This window comes from Scylla paramamosain, unplaced genomic scaffold (assembly GCF_035594125.1).
Source record: "Scylla paramamosain isolate STU-SP2022 unplaced genomic scaffold, ASM3559412v1 Contig13, whole genome shotgun sequence".
In the NCBI taxonomy this organism is placed as follows: domain Eukaryota; kingdom Metazoa; phylum Arthropoda; class Malacostraca; order Decapoda; family Portunidae; genus Scylla; species Scylla paramamosain.
In genome coordinates, this window is record NW_026973678.1 from 240,336 (window position 1) to 258,333 (window position 17,998).

The 17,998-nt window shown below is 41.0% G+C and overlaps 1 long non-coding RNA gene across 4 annotated transcripts; it reads right to left on the minus strand.

Annotated features, from left to right (window-relative positions):
• Positions 1 to 257: 257 nt before the first annotated feature.
• On the minus strand, positions 258 to 14,053 carry LOC135097147 (uncharacterized). 4 transcript variants are annotated; one of them, XR_010265413.1, is made up of 6 exons: positions 13,811 to 14,053; positions 5,181 to 5,324; positions 4,525 to 4,701; positions 3,183 to 3,451; positions 1,729 to 1,893; positions 258 to 1,039 (listed from the first exon to the last, which is right to left on the minus strand). It is a non-coding gene; the product is annotated as an uncharacterized LOC135097147 (long non-coding RNA). The 4 variants fall into 4 exon arrangements; XR_010265412.1 differs by lacking the exon at positions 13,811 to 14,053 and adding an exon at positions 8,228 to 8,295 and having other exon boundaries at positions 4,537 to 4,701; XR_010265411.1 differs by lacking the exon at positions 13,811 to 14,053 and adding an exon at positions 8,228 to 8,295.
• Between the last annotated feature and the right edge of the window lie 3,945 nt (positions 14,054 to 17,998).

The following is a 17,998-nucleotide window of genomic DNA, read 5'->3' on the forward strand; positions in this document are numbered from 1 at the left end:
AGGAGACTAGTTATTAATGGCCATTGCCCTTATATAGTAATTATATAATAAATCAGTCCTATATCACATGAGTACATGAATCCATGTAGTATTTCAAAAAAATATAATGATGATACCTCTCAAACAAAGCACTGAGATTACTATATATATATATATATATATATATATATATATATATATATATATATATATATATATATATATATATATATATATATATATATATATATATATATATATATATATATAAGTGTTTGTACTAAACTGGGTGAGTAAAGAAACTTTGGATCTTGATCTTACAGCAACACCGCAAAACAAATTTATGCCTGATCATTTCTAGAATTGTCCAAGAAATCTACAAATGCACCTGCATCTGCACGCACATCTTCCAGTGTGTCTCCAACTCTTGAATGTATAGAAGACATAATTTTCATTGCTTGGCATAAACAGTCCCCTTCAATCTTTTTATTTTCTAAGTTTTGTTTATGAATTTGCATCACTATTTCATGTTCTTCCTTTTGAAACTTTGACAACATTTCATAGGACTCTCTGCCAACACTGTCTTCCACTTGCCTTTTCTTTGCTTTAAACTTTTTCCCACTCACTTTTCCTCTCGCACTGGAAGACTGTATTGGTGACAATTCACTTGGAAAGGTAACTGGTACCGATGCCAAAACAGAGGTGGAAGGAAGAGGTGTGCTACAAATTGAAGCTACTGTTGCAAATTGAAGCTACTGTACATCAACAGAGGTTGAAGGAAGTGGTGTACAGTGGTTGGAGGAGCTTGAGGATGACACTACAGTTCCATGAACATCCTTAGAAGTTAAAGAAAGAGGTGTGCGGTGGATGGCAGGACTGTAGAGCAAAGCTGCAGTTCCCGATGACTCAACAAAAGAGGTGCAAGCAGCAGGTGCACTATCATTTCCTCTGGCAGGCATGAGCGAAATAGGCACTGAGCGTGCTGTGGATGGCTGTTCAGTCATGGCCATCGGCTCATCCAACTGCTCTCCCTTCTCATTAATAACAACGACAGTGACATCTGTGAACAAACAAATAACATTAATGAAAGTAACAGTATGGTTGTTTACAGTATAGTGTTTAAGTATATGAATGGATTGCCTCTTCCATTGAACGAGTAATATAGTTACAAGGTACATAATAATGTTCAACCCTCTCTAAGCAAGATGAACTTAAATTGGTTTCTGGTCAATACAGATTTTCTAAGGCCTTGACAGATCTATTACAAGCCAGAAATTTCTGCTTTATCTGGAATTTGTCAAGTCTGGGTGGGTCTTCTGTCAGACAGATTCCATGTAAACCAAAGTAGGTCCGTCATATCAGGGTATTTTCTGTGCATGCACACCATTTTTTCAAGGAAGCTCTTAAGGCAAGTTTACATGAAAACACCAATTTTGTCTACAGAATAGTTGGTCTCTATGCTACAAAACAGTTTAGAGTCGTCTGAGTATGCTGCATGACCATGTGGTGAAATATTTTGCTGGATTAAGCCAAACCAAAGAGTCCCATGATATTAATCAAGTATAGATGAAAACTGGGTTAAGAACAAGAAAATTATTGGAACCACTGCTCCAAAGTGATGAATAATTTGCAAAAATAAGGATGGCATCAGAAATATTTGCAAGTCTGAATATACTAGAACTCAATATCACATTTAAGAACAGAAATGTGATATGTAAAACAGAAAATTTATTACTTAATGGAACCAACCTGTTGGCCATGTCACTGTCACTGTGGTTTGGGTCCGGTTCTAGCTCGTCTGCGATGAGAGCAAGGATTTTCTCCAATACAGGGTCTGGCTTGACAACTGGACTTAGAGGACCACCTCCTGTTCAACACAGTTTTTTCCTCTGGTCACTAACAAACTTCTTGGCCCTGAAATTATTTCACATCATTAGGCATAAAAAAGTTACATATTTTCATTTATTTTTCCTGCACTGCACAGTACAAGAAAGATACCATACCATAATTTCATATTGATAAATTATCATCTATAAAAGCTACATAAACAAAAATTAAAGAAATATTGTAGCCTAATTGCTGTTGTTCTTATGAAGAATGGTAAGAACTAATAAATTTCAGGATAAAACTATAGAATAACACTTCCTCTCTAATCATTAAAAAACAATGAAAGATTATAGAAACATTACTGGTCAGCATTGTCTGTGATGTTTTAAAGTGGGGAGCACTTGTTGTGAGGTTTGGTCAGCTTTGGATAGGATGGGATAGGTTTGATTAGATTAGGTTAGGTTAGGTTAGGTTAGGCTAGGCTAGGCTAGGTTAGGTTTGGTTAGATTATGTTAGGTAAATAAGTCACAGACAAACCTAACCTAATTCAATCTGATATAACCTAATCTAAACTAAAATAAAGTAACCTAACCAAACTTATCCTGTCCTATATGGCTTATGTGAGGTTAGGTTAGGTTACTTAAGTTTAAATTAGATTAGGTAACACTCACAGACCAACCTAACCAAACTTAATCAAGCCTAACTTAATTCAATGTTATGTAACCTCACAAGAGCTGTCCACCCTCACAACATCACAGACATGTTATATTATAATTATATATTGGGTACTCTAGCTCCTTGCATGGTTCTCTTAGTGTTTGGAGAGGTGCTAATACTATAGTTTCACAAAATAATCAAATGCATATTTCTAAGAAAACTTTAAATCATTCATGCAAAGTACTAGGGTAAAGGCAATTAGAGACTTAATATTCTGTCTGTCAGGAGAGGGTAGTTGAGATAAGGAAGCAACTGGAGGATTCAATTGAGATGGAGAAAGTGGAGTGACATTATATTATTTTTAATGGTGACTTTTACCTGTCTACAGAACAGTAGGTTGACTTTTTTACCACACACATTTCCCTTGACTTCTAAACCCTGTCCTTCTTAGAAACAATCTTAGATGGGTAGATTGTAAAATTCTTAATGTTTTACAAAGGTACTCATTAATAAACTACAACAAGAACAATTATTATTATGTACCAATTACCCAACAGAAATCCTCTTTACCGGTAAGTGGTAACTAACAGTAACATTAATTTAACCTGATAACACTGACATTTAACTAATTTTTCATCTCATAATTACTTTCTACCGTAGGAGTGTGGAAAAGTAAACTTGCTAATTACCAAACGACATTTTAAAACCAACATACTAACCTTGATCTCATGTTTTCCTAAATCTTCTTAATCTGTTTTACAGTCCTCTGCGGCCCCAGACCACTGGCAGCAAGAGAGTTCGTGATCTCCTCCCATACTCTTGCCTTGACCGGTATAATGCGGGCGTTGGTCACGGTTGGTGGCTTTGCTGAGGAGAACACCTCTTCTTTCATTGATTAAGTCTAATAGAAGTATCCTCTCCTCTTCTCCCATGTGCTGCATTCGTTCACTTCGCAACATTTTTGCAAGAGAACATAAAGTTCATTCATCTGCAGCGGGTTGGGAGATGTTCGATTTGTCACTGCGACTTGGCTATGTAACATGTTCGTATAATATTCAAACAACCTACTATTTTATGTGTACATGATACTATATCACATATTTTATGCTAGTATATATGTTTTGATGAAAAATTAGCTGAAAATTCTCCGCAATAAACAATAAAAAATGAACAAGTCGACATATCCGAACACAACCAAACTTTCAGAAATGCCACTCTATGCGCATACATAAACAGAGCGACCACACAACCTTTCAAGGGCTGCCAACTGTGAAAGTAAGGGAGCGGGTGGTTGAGTGAGTGTTTAACGCTAAGGCAAATTTGACTTCACTCACGTTAGGGTTAGTGAGAGTGCGAGGGTTAAGGGACCATTTGAGTGTTGTTTTAAGCTATTTTAAGCTATCAGTTTTTGACCACTGCTTTGACCCTTTTATGGGACTGGCATTTCAGTGGGCATTTTTTTTTTATTGGATTTTTGTTGCCCTTGGTCAGTGTCCTTTCTACATAAAAAAAAAAAAAGACAAAGCCACACGCCTTGCACAGGTACCCTTGGATGACTACTCTCACTTCTCAAGGAAAAGGTTAAGCTCCTATCAACCGTTTAAGATCAGCCATATACTCGTATCTCAACTGATACTAGAATCACAAACACTGAAGACCTGTGTACAGTCAGCTCTTTCAATTAGCACAATTCACAAGGTCAAAAAGGGTAACACTTCCTCTAACCGCATGAGACCAGCTGCTTCAGCCAGTATATTCAGACACATTGGCATCAGAAGGCAATATTCCCTCTACCAACAAGCGGTACAACAAGTTTCTGTTATTAGCACACAAAGCTTCACTGGATGCACATGGGTTAGATACTCTTGCATTACCCAGCCGCACTCCTTCCACCAGCAGAAGGTGATACCACAGTTCCACAGTTAAGTACATAAAGCTTGACTGGCACTAAATGCTTAGATACACTGTCATTGCGCTACCAAGCTACACTCCCTCCATCACAACAGTACAAGGTGCCACCACAGTTCCTACCATCAGTGCAAGACGCTCTCCCTGGCTTACCTTGTCGCTCACCTTAGTATCGAGGTGGTTGCCGTCTTTGTAGGTGAACCAAACCTTGGAGTCGTTGCAATGGGTGAATGTGTAGGCCTTCACCCAATGTTTGCGGTCCGTGTCCCCTCGGCCTCGCGTCACCACACCGGTCATCAAGTGTGGCGGTCCCAAGTCCCACTGAAGTCACTGGTGTTTTGCAAGGGATGGAGAGAGCAGATTAAGTCTCGATTATAGTTGAGAATGCTGGCAAGGGTTACAGCCCACGGGATTTGGGAGAAAGGTTGTTGATAAGGTAGGTAAGAATAAAAGAACATAGTAAGATACAAGCAAGAACACAAGGGAAACAGCAAGAAGCCAGGAGGCACACACTTGGCAGTCCTCACACAAAGCATACCTACAGTAAGTAAGTGCACCTATCATTCCTATCCATAAATTTGTCTAGTCTCTTAAAAGCTTCCTATTAATTTTGGTTACTGAGTCACATCATTGTTACTTCTTTGAGGATGAGATGCGTTTTTCTCTTTTCTTTGTTTCTACAGTGTGTGTGTGTGTGTGTGTGTGTGTGTGTGTGTGTGTGTGTGTGAAATTCATCTACAGCCTTCAGAATCCCGTGCTAAGTTCATGATTACCTTCCCGCAGAGAGCTTAGCAAGTGTCTTTACTTACCATCCTTCCTGCGAGCACACCAAGCGCGATGGGAGTTAGGCGCCGCGTCCTCCCTGGGCTGGCACGATTTGCTGCGGCGCCAAGGCTTGTGGCAGCTAGCGGTGAGCTGCACGTCCACGCCCTCACTGATCACTGTTTTGCACTCTGCGACACGAAAGCAAAACACGCTTAGTTGACTGATTACATGATATTGCGTAGTGCTGCGACAATATGAGAGAGAGAGAGAGAGAGAGAGAGAGAGAGAGAGAGAGAGAGAGAGAGAGAGAGAGAGAGAGAAAGGCGGGGAATGGACACATTCTGCCTTAATCCTTAATCTATAAGCGATAACTTAAGTTTTTCTCCCATTGTGTGTGTGTGTGTGTGTGTGTGTGTGTGTGTGTGTGTGTGTGTGTGTGTGTGTGTTTCATTTTTTACTGATCATGAATTAATAAATTTATGATACTATACTTCATTCCGTCCGTTTTAATCTCTCTCTCTCTCTCTCTCTCTCTCTCTCTCTCTCTCTCTCTCTCTCTCTCTCTCTCTCTCTCTCTCTCTCTAAGTGGCAAGTAATGTGCCTGCGCAGATACTACGTGATCAAATCTTACGCTACCTTTCTTTCCAGATCTCCATCCCTCTCAGAAAGAATAAGATGAGAATCACATTTATTTAAAGCACAAGGAAACAATTGGTTGGAGCAAATTTAAGCCGTGACCAAGAGGCAGCTCAGTTGTTCGGTGAAAGTTGTTTTAAGCTTCAGTCAACAAGTTGACCTCCACCATGTGCCCTTTACTTATATTGTTGTTTATTTCCTTATATCAACAAATACTCGTAAATATGGAATGTCCTGCTCTCGCAAGCTGTAACAAAGCACCCCATCGCTGCTGAGTTCCCGTGACGCGTGTCTTGTCTACGACCATTTGTGATGGCATTATGAATCTTGCCTGTATGTGCAAGGAATTAGTACAAAGATGGATGTAGTCTGGTAATGGTGAAATGCTGTCTACAGAATATAGTTATGTGGAGTTCGGATATATTTTCTTTGACTTGGTGAGTGGTAGATCTGTAAACTGGAATAACTCATTATCACTCAAGCAATAGACAGATGCATTGGTTATCACCAGTGAATATCAGTTAATTATATCTATGAAAATATACAAAAAATAGGAGCTTCGAAACGACACTGCAGAATTAGATGCAGAATGTCGTTCAGAAAGTCTCCCCCAGGAGCAGCGCAGTCGGCGCGTCTCAGCATACACACAAGAAGAACCCAACATATACAGCGGTTGTAATTCTTTTGATGAGGAAGGGATGTTGGTCAAGGGTAACCCGAATGTATTATTGCTTCACAATAAATGAAGAGAGAAAAAAAAAATTCGAGTACGACTTAAAGTTTTTGTGGTAACAAGATCCATCGGTAAAATGTCCCACAGAGACAGTAACACCACTAAGTACTAACCACGGCAAGACAACACGTGTACTCTACTTGCACAAGGCTGTCATTCCTCTTATCCCCGCCTCTTTATCTTAAATGCAAACAAAAAGTAAAAGAACAAAAACAGATTGCACGGTATGGGAGACAACGCGCGGAAACAGAAATACGTGTTCATGTCCAGACAGCAATTTCAAAGCAATCCCGAGGAAAGACTCCAGTGTTGGCCTGGTACAACAAGCCCACGTGTGACTGGACTGGTTTGGACAATGCAAAAATTACATTCGGATAAAATAACCGACTTGAAACTCATGTAAAGTGCATGAGTTACTCTTTTTCTTTCCTTTTAAGAGTCTTCAGTCACAGCATAATGAATGTAATGCTTCACACTGCCTTGCTCCTTGAGGCTATTTACAAATTTCCAAAACGAGGGTACAAGTAGTCTATCTGAACTCTCTCTCTCTCTCTCTCTCTCTCTCTCTCTCTCTCTCTCTCTCTCTCTCTCTCTCTCTCTCTCTCTCTCTCTCTCTATTATAGCCAATACCTCCTCATTAGAAATTCAGTAAGCTAGGAGTGTGGCATATCATGCAGATCTACCTAGAGGTGCTTGCCTTGATTGACACCTGACTATCTCGGAGAAGGTTACGAAACCAAATGACAAAAATGCTAAGCCGCAGCAAATCAGCTGGAGCGAACTTAACAATGTACGTCACATGACAAACACAGGCACTTTGGCACAAATAAACGCACATTTTCAATTAATATTTGTGACCATTAACTTGAATTATTGTTTTTATCAGGAGAGAGAGAGAGAGAGAGAGAGAGAGAGAGAGAGAGAGAGAGAGAGAGAGAGAGAGAGAGAGAGAGAGAGAGAGAGAGAGAGAGAGAGAGAGAGAGAGAGAGAGAGAGAGAGAGAGAGAGAGAGAGAGAGAGAGAGAGAGAGAGAGAGAGAGAGAGAGAGAGAGAGAGATGGAAGCCTGGGCAGAGAAGGGGGATAGTGTAGATAAGGGAAGGGGGAGGCGTGGTCAAGGCAGCACGTTAGCCCCAAGGAACACCACACTCCATACACTTTTCCTGTTCTCCTTCGTGCGTCTCTAAATGTTTCACTGTTACTCCTTCCGGGTTAACATTTTCAGGACTTCTGATCATGATTACTGATTTACGTGGGCTTTTAATTATTCTCGTTTTAATAACGTGGGCGTAGCTCAATTAGTCCCAGCCCTAATGGAAATTGTTTTACGCCACCGGCTGGGAGTATACCAACGATCTTGTCACAGGCTTACCACACCATCCTTTGGTGTTACCAAAGGTGAACAAAGCGAAAGTAAAATGTGATTAGAGTTTGCTGCCTCATGAACTGTATTTCAGCCAGATAATAAGAATACTGAGAAGAGTCTTGATGGCAGTAAGGTTTTGATGTTCGCTCATTAGGTGTGAGGCGCTTTACTTGTAGTGATACACCTCGCTCATCAAGCATACGAGTACGTGTTGTTAAAGGACACACTGTGTACACGCTCTCTTACATGAGTACAAAAGTTTATCCTCCAGCTGAACACCTCACAAAGAAAACACAAAGACATCTTATACAGTACTGTGAAAAACCTGGCCAGAATTCCTTCCCTCACGTATGTCTCACCTCGCTGTATGCGTATCGATAATTTCTTCACGGAGTTGAAATCTCTCGTCGTTCTTTTTGCCCGCTTCCAACTTTAATGTGCCTACCAGGTCAGGTTCACGTTACTGCTTCATAAAAACCCCATTCGAATTGAGTGTCTGTTTTGCCATCCAATCCTCTGACACTGGAGGATCACTGGACGGTCACAACACGGAGTATTTGGGCTCCATCTAAGTCTCAAGTCTCTCTGGCGCTGCGTCGTAGTTTCCTTGACAGTACTTGGATGTTCAAATTAAGATACACTATGCTAATGCGGACTGCTGCCGGGGGAACTTCGAAGCAGCTGTATATGCATTCATATAAAACAAAATGTGCTTGAATGAGAACCAAGGAGGAATAAACTGGGAAAGAGATAATAATGTTAGGTAAAGCATGAAAACATAAGAAGTAAGCACATTAAGTTCGGAAAAAGAAAATTCACTACAACTTTTTGGTTAAGAATGATAGGGCACAATGATATGTAATACTTTTCTTCTTCATACAAATGGATAAGGTATTTTGCTTACCGAGTCCATGAACCTTTTCCAAAATATATTACGCACTATTAGATTTCACAAAAATCTCTCTCTCTCTCTCTCTCTCTCTCTCTCTCTCTCTCTCTCTCTCTCTCTCTCTCTCTCTCTCTCTCTCTCTCTCTCTCTCTCTCTCATTACTCCCCTCAGCACCCAGACACAGTAGCTCCTCTCACCGCTGCCCGGTCCTTCACCTCCACCTGCATCACCTCCAAAAGGCATATTTCTGAACCTGGGCAGGGTAGTATCATAACTCTTCCTGACACAAAAAACAGTCTTGCGGAGTGTACCCAAATGGACGGAAGGTAAGAAATTAGTATCATGAATTCAGTGAGGGGAGAGCGTGACGAAAAACAATTAATTGGAGTACAAAAATTCCTAGGGTTCGAAGTCATGGATATTTCAGGAACTAAGACATATGTGCGTACACACACACACACACACACACACACACACACACACACACACACATACGACGTTCTTGAAGGAGGGTCTCACTAGGCAAGGCTACACGAGAAGCTGCTCACTGTCTTAGATACAGCAGAACACTAATGCCTTTATCACGGATGCTGCACATTTAATTTGTCATCAGTGTAATCGTTTAGACCCATTTACGTGCGTGCGTGTCTGAGTGGTTATTTACTCACTTGACTAATGTGTGTGTGTGTGTGTTTTTTTTTTTCTCAAGCTATCATTTCCTATGAATTAGAATAATATGAGTACGTTTGCGGAGAGAGAGAGAGAGAGAGAGAGAGAGAGAGAGAGAGAGAGAGAGAGAGAGAGAGAGAGAGAGAGAGGGGGGGGGGGGATGAGACGAGGCGAGACGAGACGAGATCACACACACACACACACACACACACACACACACACACACACACACACACACACACACACACACACACACACACACACACACACACACACACACACACACACACACACACACACAGCCAGCATAAAAAACAACATTCTTTCAGCTGCTGCAGACAGTGCCTGAAGGAGGGCCCGTTCGTGTGTGTGCCCTGTGTTGTCGTCGCCTTGGTAGCACCACACCCACGTATCCCTACGAGACCCCAGCAGCATCACGAAGTTAGTAAACGTGCACCTGACCGCCAGAAACAAAGTATTAAGAGACACGCTATACTTTAAAAGGAAGGTTTTTTGCTATTTTAGTGCCCATTTAGCCCTAAGCGGCCATAGGATGAGCGAGGAACGTCCTGAGGTGCATCGATAATGTCAGGGTCTAGCGGTCGAGAATGTGCTCATATCAGGTGTCGAGATTGTTCACGAGATTTAACAGCCGGCGATGCTATACCTGTCAATCAGCTCATTGTTATTCACAGGCAACATGTTCATCGCCTGCACCTTCCCTACCTTCTTCTGTATTTTACACGACCCTATCAGATGTAATCAGAGATGATAAAACAGCATGACGAGTAATCACGACGCCGGGTGAAAGCAATAACCGAAGAGCGAAAGGTAAGGGACGGGGCTAGGCAAGAACAGTCCCTTGCGCCGAGAAATTACAAGGTTGAAAATGGTGTGTAGTAGTTAAATGTGAATGGTATGGCGAGGAATGATAGTATGCCAGCGACAGCCACACTGGTTGATGTGGAGGCAAGGAAATGTTAGGAGGTTACAGGCGTCTTGTTCGTAAGAAGTCTGTAATAATAAAAAAAAAGAAAAAAGTACTTTAGCAATAGTTCAGGGAAGAGAATAGGGTGATGAAGAGAAATATAGTTCTGCGAAGGACAGATTACGTTAACTGAGGTTCTGTATTAATGAAAAAACATCCTTCAAAATTAGCTTTGAGATGAAGTCCGCGACGGTTCATGGGCCGCGACGGTTCATGGGCCTACTCCACATGAACAAGGAACTGTGTAACTTTGAAGAAGTGTCGCGGCTTACCCTAACCTGCAGGCTTGCCCGGGGACTAGTAGGAGATTCCCTGTAACCAGTTGGGGGCAATAAGCAGCAGGAAAGGACTAATTAACAGTTCTGAAGAGCCAGGATAGGCCTAGCAAGCCACTGGTGTTACAGTTTTTGCTCAAGAAACGCAGAACGTGCCTCGGAATCGGACTGACCAAAGAGTAACGAACCGGAATGGAACTGGACATGAAAATAGGAAACAAAAGACAATAAAGATTGCAACGATAAACTTGGCAACATTCAAGGATAAAGAAGAGGAAATAATAGAGATGATGAAGGAAAGAAAGCTGGAAATCGTTGGATTATGTGAAACTAGAATCAAAGAGAAAGGAGAAAAAACATTACATGAAAATTATAAGATCATATATAGTGGTAATGAGGATGGAAGACATGGGGTTGCTATAATGATGTCACCACTGATGGCAGAAAGGATGGACAGTATGGACTGCAGAAATGAGAGAGTGATGGGTATAACGTTAACTATAGAACAGACAAAAATTAGCATTATCCAAACATATGCTCCACAACAGGGCAGAAGTCTGAGGGAGAAAGAGCAGTTTTATGAAACTCTACAGGAAATGACAGAAACAATAAGACATCACGAGAATGTCATTGTCATGGGAGACATGAATGGACATGTCGGACAGAATAGAGATGGAGTAGAGCACGTCATCGGAGAGTTTAGCATTGGCGAAAGGAACCAGGAGGGAGAAAGAATAATAGATTATTGTGTGATGAATAACATGTCCATTATGAATACTTATTATAAACATCAGGAGAGCCATAAATGGACATGGTATCGGTGGAATGCAGCACAACAAGGATATACTGAGAGGTCAATGATTGACCTGTTTCTCACCAACAAGAAAAACATATTTAAAGATGTTAGGACCATACCATCTGTGTCCTTAGACTCTGACCACAGGTTGGTGGTGGCTAAATTAAAAATTGTAAAACCAAAGGAAAAAGTCAAGAAAAAGCAAAAGAGATTCAAACTGGAAAACCTCAAGGACGAAGAGAAGAAGCAAGCACTGCGGCAACTGGTAACATTACGAAAACCAACCGAACTGGAATTGGAAGAAATGAACATAGAAGAAGAATGGAATAAATTCAAGAACACCGTGTATGGGGCAGCTGAGGAGACAGTTGGTATTAAAATCAAATATGGAACCAAAAAGAAAAGTACTGCATGGTGGACTTATGATGTTAAGGAAGCAGTCAAAGAAAAAACAAGATCTTTCAGAAAATGGATGAAAACAAGAAACATTGAAGATAGAGAAGATTACGTAGATAAACGAAACAGTGCAGAAGCAACCAAAAGAGCAGCCAAGGAGGACATGTGGATCAAGATTGGTCAAGATCTAGAGAGACACGTAGAAGGAACAAGAAAATTATTGTATAACATGGCTAAGAACTATAGGAAAGGAAATAACGAATCAACATATGCAATAATGAACAAAACAGGAGAATTACTAACAAAACCACAGGAGATTGAAGAAAGATGGAGAGAATACTTCCAAGAACTTCTAAATGTGGAGGATGTGGAAGTGGATGAAGAGCGGAATCTAGATATACAGGAGGAACAAGGAGAGAACCCAAATGAGATCAGTATAGAGGAAGTGAAGGAGGCACTAAAGAAGATGAGAAGCGGCAAAGCCCCAGGGGACGACGAGCTCCCTATAGAGCTATTTAAAGCTGCTGGGGAAGAATGTGTAGAGTGGATGAGGTACATTTTCAGTAATGCGTGGAAAGAGGAGAAAGTGCCCCATGACTGGCACAAAGCAATAGTATGTCCAATATATAAGAAAGGCAGTAAAACAGATTGTGCAAATTATAGAGGTATATCCCTGTTATCTCATGTTGGAAAATTGTATGAAAGAATAGTTGAGAAAAGATTAAGAACCTGTGTCGAGGAGAAACTAGGAATATGGCAGTATGGTTTCAGGCCCAATAGGAGCACGACAGATCTAGTGTTCACTTTAAAGATGATAATGGAGAAGAATTGGGAGTGGAGCATTGATAAATATGTGGCTTTTATAGATCTGGAAAAAGCCTTTGATAGAATTAGAAGAGATTGCTTGTGGAGAGTCTTACAACATCAAGACTACGGCATAAACTCTAAACTGATACGAGTAATTAAGAGTATATATAAGAACACGGAGAGCAGAGTCAAGAACAGAGAGCTGGAGAGTGAATGGTTTAGCATTAAGACAGGAGTGAGACAAGGGGGAGTGCTCTCTCCTTTGCTATTCATTATATACATGGACAGATGCCTGAAGGAAGTGTGTGTAAGGGAGGATAAAGAGATCACGCTGGCCTATGCAGACGATGTCGCTGTCGTGACAGGAAGCCAACAAGATCTTCAAGAGGCCATGACAAGATGGAATGATGTCTTAAATAGGGAAGGAATGAGAATGAACAAACAAAAAACAGAAATAATGAAAGTTGGCAGAATAAAGGAGGAATGTAATATTTACATAGAAAACGCTAAACTGAAACAGACCGACAAATTTTGTTATCTGGGAGTACTTTTCGACGAGGAAAACAGACAGAATATAGAAATTTTAAATAGAATACAGAAGTACAATGCAAATGTCAGTGCATTGTATCCCATACTTAAAGATAAGAATATTCCAACAAAAGCTAAAACCATAATATTTACAACAATACTAAGACCAGTACTTCTATATGGGTCAGAAACTTGGACACTGACAACAAGAACATCTTCACAAATACAAGCAGCAGAAATGAGAGTTCTGAGAATGATCCGAGGTGTGACCAGACTTGATAGAATTAGAAATGAAGAAACCAGAGAGAGATTAGGGATAACATCTGTACTGAAGATAATTGAAAAGAACAAATTGAGATGGTATGGACATGTCCAAAGAATGGAAGATACAAGATACGCAAGGAAGTTTCTGGAATGGGTTCCTCTAGGCAGGAGGCCGGTGGGACGACCTAGGAAGCGATGGATGCAGGGAGTTGAAGAAGCTGCTGAACGAAGAGGAAGAAATCTACAAGAAATAACCAGAGATGAGGATTTCATGGATAGAGACCTTTGGAGAAGATTTGTAGAGGCCGGACACTGACAGGCATTGCCTACCTTGCGTCTGGTGAGAAAGGTGAGAATGAAGACGTAGTAACGGGCACGCTATGGCACATTCTCTTTGGTAGCTGCCAACGCCGGCTGTACATGGTGTTTTCTCTCAGCTGCTCATGAACACTGGTGACGAGAACGCTGAAGAGAAATGAACAACAAGTGGCCGAGCAATGGAATGTTATTGTAGAAGTAACGTGAGCTGCGGCGATGGCTCGGGTCATGACGCCGCCCGCCCATCCTCCCACCTTCCCTCCCTCCAGTCCCTCCCTTCCCTCCTCTTCCTGCTCTCCATTCCTCCTTCCCAGGCTGTCACTTGTGTCTCCTTCGTGGTGGTGATGAACAGCCTGCTGATGACGAGCGCAGAGCGTGATGCTCGTTGAGGCGCTTGGTGAGGAGAAGGGGCACCTGGCACCCTTAAAGTGGTGCCCCGGTGCCTCTGATCTTGTGGGAATCAAGGGGGATGAGGGAGACAAGGACAGTAATCTTAGGATTTTGGAGAATGACTGCCACAGTAATCCTGAAATGTATGATGCGCGAGAAGCAAAACTTATTAATCGAGCTGCTGTTGCGTCACAGTACTCCAGGTTATAATGAATGAAATTACTGTAACGTTGTCTTTTCACCTCATACGCTATCATCATAATATCAAGACATTCTGTCTGCCTAGTGCTAGAATATTAGTCTTCACAAAAACATGATAGAAGATGTAACTGAATAGCGATGATGACAGAAGGATCATTGTTAATATAGTATATATATATATATATATATATATATATATATATATATATATATATATATATATATATATATATATATATATATATATATATATATATATATATATATATATATATATATATATATATATATATATATCTCCATAAAAAAATTTTATGGAGATATAATTTTGTGTCGATAAGCTACTGTATAGACCCAGCAGCATTCTAGGACGGGGCACACCGGCACACGTGTAGTATCAAGAAAGTCGTATGCCATACATCCCTTAAGAGCGACAACATCAGACAGAAGCTACGTTCTAACTTAAAAGGCATTGTCTGCAGCCTCGCCTAACTCACAACTACAGAACGTTTAGTGAGCGCTATAAGACTAGGGCAAATGGGTGAGATGATAATATACTGACCCACCATTTCAACGACTGTAAAGAAAGAAGAATATTATGGCGACAGACTGAGAGGGAGTGGTAGTAAAGGTTCACTACATGTCCTGTAACTGTCGCCAATTAACTCCCAGGGCTGAGATCACGTACCTTGTCCTCAGCACCACTGATCGCCATAATATTCTCCTCACCTTAAGATCGCTGGGTGAGTGGCTTGACAGGCAACTTTATAGTGGTATACACACTCTGTACACCTCTTAACCAAGCACTACGTCTACGTCTCCTGCAGTATGATGAACAACTGAACTGATTATAGTGCACCACAACAACAAATTAGCGGCGTCCACCAGCAGCACCACCGCTGCTACCTCTTGTTAGGCGCTTCAACACTAACATGCTTCTGGTCTTATCTGCTGATGTTTAGGTACTCACGATAAAAAAAAATCCCTGGCAGATATAAAGGTGATAACACAAAGATGGAAATGAGGAGGTGTTATCTAACGTGTGTGAGAGGCCCCGTCAATGCTGGCAAAGGAAGAAATATGAAGTGCCACGTATGTCACCTGCTTCTTATGGTAATTATGGTGAGAGAGATCATAGGGATAAACTGCTGCTCGTCTTTGTTAAGTCACTCAATGACAGATTTTTTTTTTCATTTTTTTTTTCCCTCACGACAATTAAGTCGATTTTCGTTTGGTCAAAGTTTATTAGATTCTTTATTCCAAAAACACGTGTGCTGAAAGGCGTCATGCTGCTGCCTAAGTAGTGCTGATGTGAGCATCTCATACACACACACACACACACACACACTTCTCAATTCTCATTGTAAAATAAGAATCTCTTTAAGAAGTTTTCATATGGTTAATTATCTTACGATAATATCTCATAATAATCTATAATATGAATTTATCTAGCACTGATAAAGTCCTATCGACCTAAATTTCGAAAATTTCTGGATATCCATCGTTAATTTTTCTGCCTGTTCTCTCGTCCCTCGTAAACACCTTTGACCTTGAAAGGCAGCCTTTCAGGACTAGAAAACTTGTTTAGGATCACTAATTTATGCACAGAACCTGTCACCTTGCGTACCCTCCACTGCCTGCTGCAAGCTTTCCACATGCCATTCATGTAAAAATAATGATAATAATAGTGAACATATAAATAAAAATAGAAACGAGGAAATTATGTAAATATAAGGAATTACTTAATTTATTTTTACATCTTAAGAGACGCACGTGAACAGGCGAACACGTGAATACTAAGTATCCAGTACGTCAAGGAGAGCTGCAGCCTATCTCTGGTTCTTAAATAAGCAAAAACCCAAATATGGGGAAACACGGCACGTTTTTTTTTTTTTTTTTTTTATTTGCGGATATGTTAAGCTGCGGGAAGCTCCATCGTGACTCCAGTGTTAACCAAGTAACAAATTTAATTTGTTCGGCGGAGTAGTCTGTTGAATACTCAACAAGCACTACCACTCACCTCCCAGAGACAAGGAGACTGTTAAGCAGTGACAGGCAAAACAATGAAGCCTCACAAGACAGCAACCTCAACTCATCCATCAACTTCCTTGTCTCTTGCGTTCCAGGAGACTCGTCACTACACTTTAACAACAGGAAATCAGCTATTCACAATATGACATCATAAAAGAGATCCCCTCCCTTGATACGGGTACATGGTACGTCGGGACAGATCGCGTGGCGCCTGGCGTCTGCCGCACTGCCGCAAAAAACGCAGTCACATTTACCATTCAGTCTGATTACTACAGCGGTGTAATCATCCCACCACCCAGATCGTCGCCTGGATGACGTTTCGAACCCTCCCCATCATGTTCCAAGTCATCTATCCCTCCAACTCTACAATGTAACAGTCATCTTTAAGGGAAAAAATAAATTCCACGTGTAGCCTACTTTTTTTTTTTTTTTTTTTTTATTGGTTCGAAAAAATAACAAGGGGACTATAAAAGAAAATTAGCTGGATGAGCGTGGGATCCGAGCTCTTTTTTTTTTTCTTCTTCTTTTGGTGAGTAATCATGTGTACATCTGCGTATATTTTGATATATTTTTTTAGTACTACTACCACTCTGTTAGAACATTAATAACAATAAGGAGGAGAACACAGCTACTGCACATCAGCAGCAAGGCAGTGTCTGTTAGTAGCGGAAAGTCTTGTTCAACGTGTCCAGGACGTGGACCCACCCCCGGGGATCAGGGTGACCTTCAGCAGGCCATAGGTAAAACACACACTCCACGCTTTATGTCCCTCCCCCTCACACAGTTTTATGTCCTTCCCTTCACGTGCCGATACTCCTCTCCCATACATTCTTCGCTGTCTTTAACTCTCTTTCTTCCTCATCCCAGTGACAACCTTCACCTTTATCGCTCCACAGGATCCCTTAATCATCCTCCTTCACCGCCCATGACCCTCCGTAGGGGTTAAAATCGTCAGTGTCCTCGCAGCTAGCACACCGTCTTTACTTGTCACTGTGTGTTGTGTGTGTGTGTCTCGTCACGGCATCAGGGAGAAAGATGAGGACGATGGTGAAAAGATGGTTTTACCTTTTGAAGGTGATTTACAGGTTACTAGTTACACCTCAACAATACAAATGTATACTAATAGTCATCAACACATTGTCACAGATATAACACTAAGACAAAGATTGGGAATTGTTAAAGATTTCATTAGAAAAGCTAGTGATCACAATACATTTACACATGAAATTCTAATGAAATTCATAAAAAAAAAAAGAAAAGAAAAGAAACATATCAAGCAGTTTAAATGTGGAAAATACTGTATATATGATGTGCTCCATCAGTGTGTGTGTGTGTGTGTGTGTGTGTGTGTGTGTGTGTGTTACATGATTTACATGGATACTCAGACCACATCAGATGTAGCGGTTCTCACGAGGTAACCTGGCCTTAGGACTACTAAGACAATAATAGTAGAGAGAAAGAACAACAAAGCAAAATGCTCTCTCTCCCCATCCTCCACTCCCTGCGTCATAAGACCTACAGGAAAGAGATTATAAATAAATACCTTAAGCCAGGGGTGTCAAACACGCGGCCCGCGGG